Source organism: Chiloscyllium punctatum, chromosome 29 (genome assembly GCF_047496795.1).
Source record: "Chiloscyllium punctatum isolate Juve2018m chromosome 29, sChiPun1.3, whole genome shotgun sequence".
Lineage (NCBI taxonomy): Eukaryota > Metazoa > Chordata > Chondrichthyes > Orectolobiformes > Hemiscylliidae > Chiloscyllium > Chiloscyllium punctatum.
Window position 1 is genome coordinate 72,548,809 of NC_092767.1, and position 12,919 is coordinate 72,561,727.

The following is a 12,919-nucleotide window of genomic DNA, read 5'->3' on the forward strand; positions in this document are numbered from 1 at the left end:
ACACTTCCCTTCCCCCCACCTTATCCCAGATCCAACCCTCCAACTCAGCACCATCCTCCTGACCTGTCCATCTCCCTCCCCACCTATCTGCTCTCCCCTCCTCTCTGACTCATCACTATCACCCCCCATCTTCACCTACCTATCGCGTTCCCAGCTACCTTACCCCCAGTCCCACCCCCCCCTCCCATTTATTTCAGGAACCCCTGGCCCACAAGCCTCATTCCTGATGAAGAGCTTATGCCTGAAACGTCAATTCTGCTGCTCCTCAGATGCTGCCTGACCTGCTGCGCTTTTCCAGCAACACAAACTGACTCATGGACAAGCATTTAGAGTCATAGAGATGTACAGCACGTAAACAGACCCTTCGGGCCAACTTGGCCATGCCGACCAGATATCCTAAATTAATCTATTCCCATTTGCCAACACTTGGCCCATATCTCTCCAAACCCTTCCTGTTCAAATACCCATCCAGATGCCTTTTCAATGTTGTCATTGTATCAGCCTCCACCACTTCCTCTAGCACCTCATTCCATACACGTACCACCCTCTGCATGAAAAAGTTGTCCCTTAGGTCTCTTTTATATCTTTCCCCTCTCCCCCTAAACCTATACCCTCTAGTTCTGGACTCCCCGACCCCAGGGAAAAGACCTTGTCTATTTATCCTATCCATGCCCCTCATGATTTTATAAACCTCTATAAGGTCACCCCTCAGCCTCCGACGCTCCAGGGAAAACAGCCCCAGCCTATTCAGTCTCTCCCTGTAGCTCAAAGCCTCAAACCCTGGCAAGCTTTTGAAGTTTGATTTCCTTGTAACTTGAGCTCAAATTCCTGGTCTCAAAGTCAACTCATAACCACACTGTCATTTTCTTGCACATTACGCTAAGTGTGATAGTTCCCCACGGCTAAGATGAGACAGAGAAAAGGAATTTAAAAAGCCCAGTTCTACGTCACCACTTGCCATGCAGCTGTGAGTCAATGATGTGACCGTGGAGTTATCCAATCTTTTTTAAATTCATTTGTGGGACTTGGGTGTCACTGGCTGGGCCAGTATTGATAGCCCGCCGCTAGTTGCCCCTTGAGAAGGTGGGGGTGAGCTGCCCTCTTGAATCGTTGCAGTCCACCTGCTGTGGGTTGACCCACAATGCCCTTAGGGAGGGAATTCCAGGATTTTGACCCAACGACGGTGAAGGAACGGCAGTATATTTCCAAGTCAGGACGGTGAATGGCTTGGAGAGGAACCTGCAGGGGGTGGTGTTCCCATGTATCTGCTGCCCTTGTCCTTCTGGATGGAAGTCATCAGGGGTTTGGAAGGTGCTGCCTGAGGATCTTTGGTGAATTTCTGCAGTGCATCTTGTAGATGGTACACACTGCTGCGACTGAGCGTCGGTGGTGAAGGGAGGGGATGTTTGTGGGTGTGGTGCCAATCAAGCGGGGGCTGCTTTGTCCTGGATGGTGTCGAGCTTCTTGAGTGTTGTTGGAGCTGCCCCCATCCAGGGGCAAGTGGGGAGTATTCCCTCACACTCCTGAATTGTGCCTTGTAGATGGTGAGTCAAGATTAGAGTGGTGCTGGAAAAGCACAGCAGGTCAGGCAACATCTGAGGAGCAGGAAAATCGACGTTTCGGGCAAAAGCCCTTCATTCAGAAAAGCCCTTCCAGCATCACTCTAATCTTGACTCTGATCCCCAGCATCTGTAGTACCTACCTCCACCTTGTAGATGGTGGACAGGCTTTGGAGTGTTGGGAGGGGAGTTACTTGCGCAGTATCCTCTGATTAGTTCTGTTCCTTGAGGTAGCATTGCACGATCACCTCCCTACAATTCCAGACTGCCTCACACAGTTGAACAGTCTTCATTCCCCCTGCACCATTTTGCCCGTCCCCCACCAAGCTCCAATGTAATTATTGTGCTGATGAAATTGCCCCTTTCACCTTTGAACAAAAATAACAAACACAGGAGACTGAAGACACTGAAGATCTGAAATTTGAAACTCACAGTAACTGTAGAGGCAAAAACTGAGTTAACGTTTTGAGTCCAATATGCTGAACAGGCTGGGGCTGTTTTCCCTGGAGCATCGGAGGCTGAGGGGTGACCTTATAGAGGTTTACAAAATCGTGAGGGGCGTGGATAGGGTGAATAGACAAGGTCTTTTCCCTGGGGTGAGGGAGTCCAGAACTAGAGGGCATAGGTTTAGGGTGAGAGGGGAAAGATTTAAAAAGGATTCAAGGGGCAACTTTTTCACACAGAGGGTGGTACGTGTATGGAATGAGCTGCCAGAGGAAGTGGTGGAGGCTGGTACAATTACAACGTTTAAAAGGCATCTGGATGGGTGTATGAATAGGAAGGGTTTAGGGGGGTATGGGTCAAGCGCTGGCAAATGGGACTTGATTAACTTAGGATATCTGGTCAACATGAACGAGTTGGACCAAGGGGTCTGTTTCCGTGCTGCACAGCTCTATGACTCTACTTTAAAAGTAGGACCATAAGACATTGGGGAAGATGTCGGCCAATGAGCCCATCGAACCTACTCCGCAATTCAGTGGTTGATCTGATAATCCTCAACTCCACTTTCCTGCGTTATCCCACAACCCTTGAATCCTTTCCCGATTAAAAATCTCTCGTCTGTTCTGAAGAAGCACAACAGCGGATTTGAAATGTTAACTCTGTTTTTCTCTCTCTCTCTCTCTCTCTCTGCGGATGCTGCCAGACCCGCTGAGTTTCCCCAAGTGCTTCCATACTCTATTCCATTCTGTCTGTCCTGCGGTTCGTCATGCAGCAGTTTCCAGCAGATTAACCATGAATTAATCCAAGGCAGTCCTCGATGTCTGGGAATGCAAGGAGCCAAGACCGCATCCATGTTAAGATCTAAGTGGTGAGCCCAAAATGTCATCTATTGCCTCTATATCCTCTTCACAATATTTTGAGCAGAACTGCAGGCTGCTCCCTCAGTGACATAGATCAATCCCGACTCCCCAATTTCTCTAATATTCAATTCTTCCCCTCTGGAAATAAATCCTGGTGCTTGGAGTGCTGTTTAGGGTTTCTAAGATGTTTTATTTGTTTTATTACCATCACGTGTACAATGAAAAGTGTTGTCTTACATGTTATACACGCAATCGTGCTATGCAAGTGCATCAGGGTAACAGGGCAGTGTGCTGGATACAGTGTTATAGCTGCAGAGAAGGTGCAGAGAGAGATTGACAATAACGTTAAACATTAACAATAAACATTCGGAAGTCTGATAACAGTGGGAAAGAAGCTGGTCATAGAGTCATAGAGGTGTACAGCACGGAAACAGACCCTTCGGTCCAACCCATCCATGCTGACCAAACATTCCAACCCAATCTAGTCCCACCTGCCAGCGAATCTATTTTTACATGTGTACAAGATTTCATATTTTCTGCCTGATGGTACAGGGTGGAAGAGATTATAACAGGGTGGGTGGGGTCATTGATGATGTAGGCTGCCTTCCTGAGGTGATGGATGGAGTCATAGAGTCATAGAGATGTACAGTACAGAAAGAGACTCTTCAGTCCAACTCCTCCACGCCGACCAGATATCCTAAATTAATCTAGTCCCATTTGCCAGCACTTGGCCCATATCCCTTTAAACCCTTCTTATTCACGTCCCCATCCAGATGCCTTTTAAATGTTGTAATTGTACCAGCCTCCACCACTTCCTCTGGCAGCTCATTCCATACACGTACCACCCTCTGTGTGAAAAAGTTGCCCCTTGGGTCCCTTTTATAGCTTTCCCCTCTCACCTTAAACCTATCCCTCTAGTTCTGGACTCCCCTACACCAGGGAAAAGACTTTGTCTATTTACCCTATCCATGTCCTTCATGATTTTATAAACCTCTATAAGGCTCCCCCCTCAGCCTCCGACGCTCCAGGGAAAACAACCCCAGCCTGTTCAGCCTCTCCCTATAGATGGAGTCGATGGATGGAAGGTTGGTTTGCGTGATGGACTGTGCTGTATTCACAATGCTCTTCAGTTTTTTACAGTCCTGGGCAGTACAGTTGTCATACCAAGACATTTAGTTGAAACAGTAAAACACATTATAAGTTATTAAGCAGACATTGCAGTAAACTGTGTGTTCTGCCTGCAGGGACACAGCCGACTAACAGACAGGCAGAGTCACAGCATTGTATAACCCCAGCACATAGAATCCTTAAAGGGAACTCTCTTAAAGGCAATGAACAAAAGCAAAACTGGCTGGAGAAACTCAGAGAGAAAGCAGCATTAATGCTCAGAATCTGGTGTGACCCTTCTTCAGAAATGATGATAGCTGGGAGAAGGTAGCATTTAAAATGAGGACAGGGTGGGAGGGGAGAAAAGACTATTTACTCGATGGAGACAGAGCCCAGGGAGAGGGAACGAGAGTTTGGCAGACACAGGATGGACAATGGTAAGGAGACAGTGAGATCTGCGGATGCTGGAGATGAGAGTTGAGAGTGTGGTGCTGGAAAAGCACAGCAGGTCAGGCAGCATCTGAGGAGCAGGAGAGTCAATGTTTCAGGCCAGAGCCCTTCATCAGGAATGGATAATGGTAAGCTGGAGATGGAGAAAAGCTAATAATGGGGATGATGAGTCAGTGAAAATAGATTGGCTGTTCAGAAAGCAGCTCTTCTCATGACAATGCTGGGGGTGGGGGTGGGAGGTAATCAGGGTGGGTAAAGGACACAGAAAGATGATGTTTGGCCTCTCAAATTATTCAACTCAATATTGAGTCCAGAAAACTGCCGGGTCCCCGAGGGGAAAACGAGGTGCTGTTCTTCCAGCTTGCCCTGAGCTTCACTGGAGCACTGCAGCCAAGCCTGAGATGGGGGATGTTGGCCAGGGAGCAGGGTGGGGTGTTGAGGTGACAGGTAACTGGAAGCTCAGGGTCTTTTTTGCGGGCAGAGGGTAGGTGTTCTGAGAAGAGGTCACCCAGTCTACGCTTCATTTCCCCAGTGGAGAGGGGACCCCATTGTGAGCAGTGAGTGCAGTCGACTGGATTGTGGGAAGGCCAAGTAAAGTGTTGCTTCACCTGGAAGGATACTGAAGGGGGAGGAAGTGAACTGGAAGGTGTTACACCTTCTGTGGTTACAGGGGAACGTGTGTGGGGAGATGTGAGGGCGGAGGAGGAGTGGGGTATCCTGACAAGATGAGGGATCTTGGCGTGGGAGATGTGACCAGAGTGAGGAGGACATTTTCTCCAGTGGGAGGATCTAGGATCAGGAGTCAGAGATTGAATGATAAGGGCTCACACACCGATGACAGAGCTGAGGAGAAATTTTTTTTTGTCTTGAAGGGTCCGTGATTCTTCAGAGCTCCCTTCCTGAAAAGCAGAGATTTGAATATCTTTAAAGTGGAGGTGGATGACGTCCTGGTGATTGAGGGTTGAAGGACTGTCACTATGCCCAATGGGAAGGACAGGCAAGAGGTGGTGATGTCCTAGTGGTATTATAGACACGTAGAAACCCTGAGACCCAGGGAATGTTCCAGGGACCTTAGTTCGAATCCCGACACGGCAGATGGTAGGACTTAACTTCAGTAAAAAGAAACGTGGAATTGAGAGTCTAATGATGACCATGAATCCATTGTCAGAAAACTCCATCTGGTTCACTGATGTCCTTTAGGGAAGGAAACCGCCATCCTTACCTGGTCTGGGCCTACATGTGACTCCAGACCCACAGCAATGTGGTTGACTCTTAATTGCGCTCTGGTTAATTAGGGATGGGCAATAAATGCTGGGCTTAGCCAGTTTGCAATCATCATGTGAATTAATAAAGGATAAAAATGGTGGAGTGAGCAGATCAATCGTTGTCCAGTAGAGAGGTGGAACAATGTCAAGGGGCTGAGTGGCCTCATCCTGCTCCTGGTTTATAGGTTTGTGGTGAGGTACATATGGAATTCCCTTCATGTCAACACTGACACCCTAAAGTCTGCAGTGATGTAAGGAGGCTGTTTACCAGTAGAAGTATAGACACGTAGAAACCAGAACAGCAAATTCCGCTCTTAAAGCCTGTTACACAATCAATACGATCAAGGCTAAATTCCTGTTTGCCACCCTCCCCTACGCCTTTCAAATCTAAACATTTATATTTCTTGAATATACTCGGTGACGTCTATGGCTCAGTGGTTAGCACTGCTGTCTCACAGCGCCCGGGACCCGAATTTGATTCAATTCAACCCTCGGGTGACTGTCTGTGTGGAATCACAGGCCCTTTGGCCCAACAAGTCCACACTAACCCTCCGATGAGTAACCCACCCAGACCCATTCCCCTACCCTACATTTACCCCTGACTAATGCACCCCACCTACACATCCCTAAACACTACGGGCAATTTAGCATGGGCAATTCACCTGCACGTTTTGGACTGTGGGAGGAAACCGGAGCAAACCCACGCCGACACAGGGAGAACGTGCAAACTTCACACAGACAGTCGCCCGAGGCTGGAATCGAACCTGGATCTGGCACTGTGAGGCAGCAGCGCTAACCACTGAGCCACTGTGCCGCCCTAAGTTCGCCCCTTCTCCCCGTGTCTGCATGGGTTTCCTCCGGGTGCTCCAGTTTCCATCCACAGTCCAAAAATGTGCAGGTTGGGGTGAGTTGGCTGTGCTAATTTGCCCCCATAGTGACCAGGGATGTGCATGCTTGGTGGATTAGTTGCGGGAAACGCAGAGTTGTAGAGATTGGATGGGATGCTCTTCGGAGGGTTGATGTGCACTCGATCAGCTGAATGGCCTGCTTCCACACTGTAGAGATTCAAAATGTCACTGTACCCATCTCTTCTGGTCGTTTGTTTCATGCATGGAGAAGCTGCCCCTCAGGCCCCTTTCAAATCTTTCCCCTCTCACCTTAAACCTTTTGGACTCCCTGGGGAAAAGACCTTATCCATGTCCCATACTGCTTTCATAGTGCAGGGATTCCATGAGAATTCCACAAGTTGACCACCCCTCTGAGTGAAGAAAAACATCCTCATCCCATTCCTAAATGGTATACCCCGTAACCTGAGTCTGTTTCTCCTGCCTGTAGACACCCCCAGCCAAGGGGAAGCCTCCTCCCTGTATCACGTCTGTCCAGCCTTGTTAGAATTTAATATGTTTCAGTCAGATTCCCCCCTCATCCTTCTCAATGCTGGTAAAATCTGCCGTCCTTGCCTGGTCTGGACTACATGTGACTCCAGACCCATAGCATCATGATTGGCTCTGTGGGCAATTAGAGCTGGGCAGTGATGCCCCCATCTCTTGAGTGAATAAATAAAAATACAGGCCCAATTGAATCAATCTCTCCTCATACGACAATCCTGCCACCCCCAGTACCTGCCCAGTCAGCCTTCTCTTAGGGAAAGCTGAGCCAAGTCGTCCCATTCTGTACTGTATAATTTCTATGGTTCTATATCTTAGGTAGCTAGACCAAACTCCAGGTCCGGTCTCACTAAGGCCCCGTACAACTTCAGCAAGACCTCCTTATTTCCGAACTCAAATCCTCTTGAAATGAAGGCCAATGTACCAACCGCATTGATAATCTCCAGGGCAACGAGGTATGGCCGATAAATGTTGGCCATGCCCCATGAGTGAGTAATGTGAACTCCTTATTGTTCCAGCCGAAATGCACAACCTCAAGATTCATTTGTTATCTGGTAGTTTGTGACACTTAGCAACGCTGGTTAGGCCACTTTTGGAAGACTGTGTTCAATTCTGGTCTCCCTGCTGTAGGAAAGATGTTGTGAAACTTGAAAAGATTTATGAAAACGTTGCCAGGGTTGGAGGATTTGAGCGATGGAAAGAGGCTGAACAGGCTGGGGCTGTTTTCCCTGGAGCGTCGGAGGCTGAGGGGTGACCTTATAGAGGTTTACAAAATCATGAGGGGCATGGATAGGGTAAATAGACAAAGTATTTTCCCTGGGGGTCGGGGAGTCCAGAACTAGAGGGCATAGGTTTAGGGTGAGAGGGGAAAAATATAAAAGGGACTTAAGAGGCAACTTTTTCACACAGAGGGTGATGCGTGTATGGAATGAGCTGCCAGAGGAAGTGGTGGAGGCTGGTACAATTACAATATTTAAAAGGCATCTGGATGCGTACCTGAATAGGAAGAGTTTAGAGGGATTTAGGCCAAGGGATACTGGTAAATGGGACTAGATTTATTTAGGATATCTGGTCAGCATGGACGAGTTGGACTGAAGGGTCTGTTTCTCTTACTGTATGACCTTCTCCAGGGCAAAAAGGTGGACAATAAATGTTGGCCACGCCCCATGAGTGTTTAACGAGATCTCCCTAATGTTCCAAATAAAATGCACAACCTCAAAAATCATTTGTTATCTGTTATATTGCGACATTTAGCAATCGATGTCCTGAGAATATTCTCTTGTGGCATTCAGTAACAACAATGGCCAACTAGTTGGGTTGCCATGGTACCTTGTAACATTCCTGTCCTTTGTAATCACTAGGTGATAGATTTTAATGAAACAGGGAGACACTGGGAGTCAGCTTTCCCAAATCCCATCCTTCTCAATCACCCTGTGATCTGGTTGGTAGATTCTTGTCTGGTAAAATTGGAGGGGACTGGAAAAATTGGAGGCCTCTTGGAGATTTTTGGGAACGTGAACAATCTCACAATGACATACTCTACAGGGAACTTCCCAGAGGATTTACGAAGGTATGAGCAGGATTACGCCTCCTCCAGCCTGTCCTCCATTGGAGATCATGTCTGTTGATCTGGCTCGATGCCATTTTCTTTGCTATCCCCATATTATGAGAATATGGGGATAGCAACTCAGTACTGGGGACTGAGTTGGATGTTCATATTGAATGGTGGAGCAGACTTGAAGGGCTGAATGGCCTACTCCTATGTTTGATTAGATTAGATTCCCTATAGTGTGGAAACAGGCTCTTCGGCCCAACAAGTCCACACCAACCCTCCAAAGAGTAACCAACCCCCTTCTGACTAATGCACCTCAACAACTATGGACAATTTACCATGGCCAATTCACCTAACCTGCACATGTTTGGAATGTGGAAGAAAACCTGGAGGAAACCCACACAGACATGGGGAGAATGTGCAAACTCCACACAGACAGTCGTCCAAGGCTGGAATTGAACCTGGGACCCTGGCGCTGTCAGGCAGCAGTGCTAACCGCTGAGCCACCTGGTTAAACGTCATTAACCAGGAATCTATTGAGTTTTAAAGTTATAGGAGTTTAAATTAAAAGGAGAGGCTGAGACTTTTTTCACTGGAACACAGGAAGTTGAGGGGTGACCTGACAGGGTTTATAAAAGGTATAGATAAGGTGCATGGCAGGTGTCTTTTCCATAGGATGGGGGATTTCGAGAGTTGGGGGCATATTTTTAAGGTGAGATGAGAAAGATTTCTAAAAGACATGAGGGGCAACATTTTTGACACAGTGGAAGATTTGTGCCCGGTGAAGTGGTTGAGGCTTCCATATTGATAACTTTTTAAACAGTAAAGGAATTAAGGGCTATGGTGAGTGGGCGGGTCAATGGAGCTAAGGCCACAAAAAGATCAGCCATGATCTTATTGAATAGTGGGGCAGGCTCGAGGGGCCAGATGGCCTACTCCTGCTCCTAGTCCTTATGCTGTTTGGAATGAACTTGCAGAGGAAGTGTTGGCTGCAGGTACAGTTACAACATTAAAAAAAAACATTTATATAAGTGCATGAATAGGGAAGGTTTTGAGGGATATGGGCCAGGAGCAGGCAGGTGGGACCAGTTTAGTTTGAGATTATGGTCGGCATGGACTGGTTGGGCCGAAGGGTCTGTGTCCGTGCTGTATGACTATGACTCCGGCTTGGACATGCTCAATGATTGATTTCCATAACCCTAGGGGAAGAGAATTCCAAGGATTTTGTGGGAAGAAATTCCTCCTCATTTAGGGACTTGCCCCTTATTCTGAGACTGTGTCCATTTGATTCAGAAGCATCTTCCCAGTCAGTGGGATATATTTCCACTGCACCAACCCTGCCGAGCCTTCTATTAATTTTATTGTGGTTCTGTTCGCCGAGCTGGGAATTTGTGTTGCAGACATTTCGTCCCCTGTCTAGGTGACATCCTCAGTGCTTGGGAGCCTCCTGTGAAGCGCTTCTGTGATGTTTCCTCCGGCATTTATAGTGATTTGTACCTGCCGCTTCCGGTTGTCAGTTCCAGTGTCCGCTGCAGTGGTCGGTATATTGGGTCCAGGTCGATGTGCTTATTGATTGAATCTGTGGATGAATGCCACTCATCCTGGACCCAATATACCGACCACTGCAACGGACAGCAGGAACTGACAACCGGAAGCGGCAAATTCAAACCACTATAAATGCCGGAGGAAACATCACAGAATCGCTTCACAGGAGGCTCCCAAACACTGAGGATGTCACCTAGACAGGGGACGAAACGTCTGCAACACAAATTCCCAGCTCGGCGAACAGAACCACAACAACGACCACCCGAGCTACAAATCTTCTCACAAACATTAATTTTACACTCAAGTCACCATTGTTCCAGAGGACCTAAGCGAGAAAGAGTTTAACTCGAGGGCTACCACACTGTAGGTGAGGGGAAAGGTTAGGTAGGGCCTTCATTTTAACCTCGGCCAGTGTGAGAATTGAACTAATGCATTGTTGTCATTCTTCATTGCAACCCAATCAACTGACCTAACTGACTATGTCCTTCTTAAATTTGCACAATGTCCCATCATGCACCACACACCAGGCTACTGAATTCCATGATTCATGGTTTATTTGAGAGAAGTAATTTCTCTTCCTCTGTTTTAAACCCTTATCCTAAAACTATGCTGTCTCGTTCTAGATTTGTCCCACATGAGGAAAGATCCATAAGATCACCTTTTCTTCTGAACTTGTAAAGTAACAAGGGACATGAGTTCTACCTGGTACCAAAAATCAGTCTCATCAATAGCAAGCACAGGCAAGATGGGCAAAATGGCCACCATGTTTGCTGTATGTTCATTGAAGATGCACAGATTGTCCCTTTGAATCATTGATTGCTCCTTTGTGAAAGGACTGGCAACCTTCAAATGCAGAGGGCTGACCCAGCTCCATTCCCAATCCCAGCTCTATTCTCAGTCCCATTCCAATCCATGCTATAGCCTAATTCCCAGCTCCATGCCCACTCTTATTTCCAGTGCCAATCCCAATCCCAGCTCCAATGCCATCTCAGATCCAGACCCAAATCTAAGCCCAGCCCTATCTCCAATCCCAGCTCCAGCCCCAATCACATTCCCAGCACAGCTCCAGCTCCAATTCCAGCTCCAGCTCCATCCCCAGTCCCAGTCCCTGGACCGACCGCCCCTAGCCGAAGGGGGGCGCTGGCGGTTTCGAAACGCGTTCTCGCCGCCGGGGCCTGCGGGGCCGCCGTCCGGGACGGAGGCGCATGCGCGGTAGTGAGTTCGGCGGCGGCGGCACTTCTGGAAGTTTCGGCGCGATGGATTTCGAGGGAGGGAGCGGGGGGCCCGGCTTCGTGGGAATCCGCTTCTGTCAGGAATGGTGAGGGGTAAAAACATTCACATCCCCCCCCCACCCCCCTCCCCCACCATCCCCCACCCCCCTCACCATCCCCCTCCCTCACCATCCCCCACCCCCCTCACCATCCCCCACCCCCCTCACCATCCCCCACCCCCCTCACCATCCCCCACCCTCCCTCACCATCCCCCACCCCCACCCACCATCCCCCCCCTCACCATCCCCCACCCCCCTCCCCCACCATCCCCCACCCCCCTCACCATCCCCCTCCCTCACCATCCCCCACCCCCCTCCCCCACCATCCCCCACCCCCCCCTCACCATCCCCCACCCCCTCACCATCCCCCACCCCCCTCACCATCCCCCACCCACCATCCCCCCCCTCACCATCCCCCACCCCCCTCCCCCACCCCCACCCACCATCCCCCCCCTCACCATCCCCCACCCCCCTCCCCCACCATCCCCCACCCCCCTCACCATCCCCCACCCCCCTCCCCCACCATCCCCCATCCCCCACCCCCCTCACCATCCCCCACCCCCCTCCCCCACCATCCCCCACCCCCCTCACCATCCCCCACCCCCCCTCCCCCACCATCCCCCATCCCCCACCCCCCTCACCATCCCCCACCCCCCTCACCATCCCCCACCCCCCTCACCATCCCCCACCCCCCTCCCCCCACCATCCCCCACCCCCCCCTCACCATCCCCCACCCCCCTCACCATCCCCCACCCCCACCCACCATCCCCCCCCTCACCATCCCCACCCCCCTCACCATCCCCCACCCCCACCCACCATCCCCCCCTCACCATCCCCCACCCCCCTCCCCCACCCCCACCCACCATCCCCCCCCTCACCATCCCCCACCCCCCTCCCCCACCATCCCCCACCCCCCTCACCATCCCCCACCCCCACCCACCATCCCCCCCTTCACCATCCCCCACCCCCTCACCATCCCCCCACCCCCCTCCCCCACCATCCCCCACCCCCCCTCACCATCCCCCACCCCCCCTCACCATCCCCCACCCCCCCCTCACCATCCCCCACCCCCACCCACCATCCCCCCCCTCACCATCCCCCACCCCCCTCACCATCCCCCCTCACCATCCCCCACCCCCCTCCCCCACCCCCACCCACCATCCCCCCCCTCACCATCCCCCACCCCCCTCACCATCCCCCACCCCCCTCCCCCACCATCCCCCACCCCCCCCCACCATCCCCACCCCCCCCCTCACCATCCCCCACCCCCCTCACCATCCCCCACCCCCCTCACCATCCCCACCCCCCTCACATCCCCCACCCCCCTCCCCCACCATCCCCCACCCCCCCCCTCACCATCCCCCCACCCCCACCCACCATCCCCCACCCCCCTCCCCCACCCCCACCCACCATCCCCCCCCTCACCATCCCCCACCCCCCTCACCATCCCCCACCCCCCTCCCCCACCATCCCCCCCCCCCC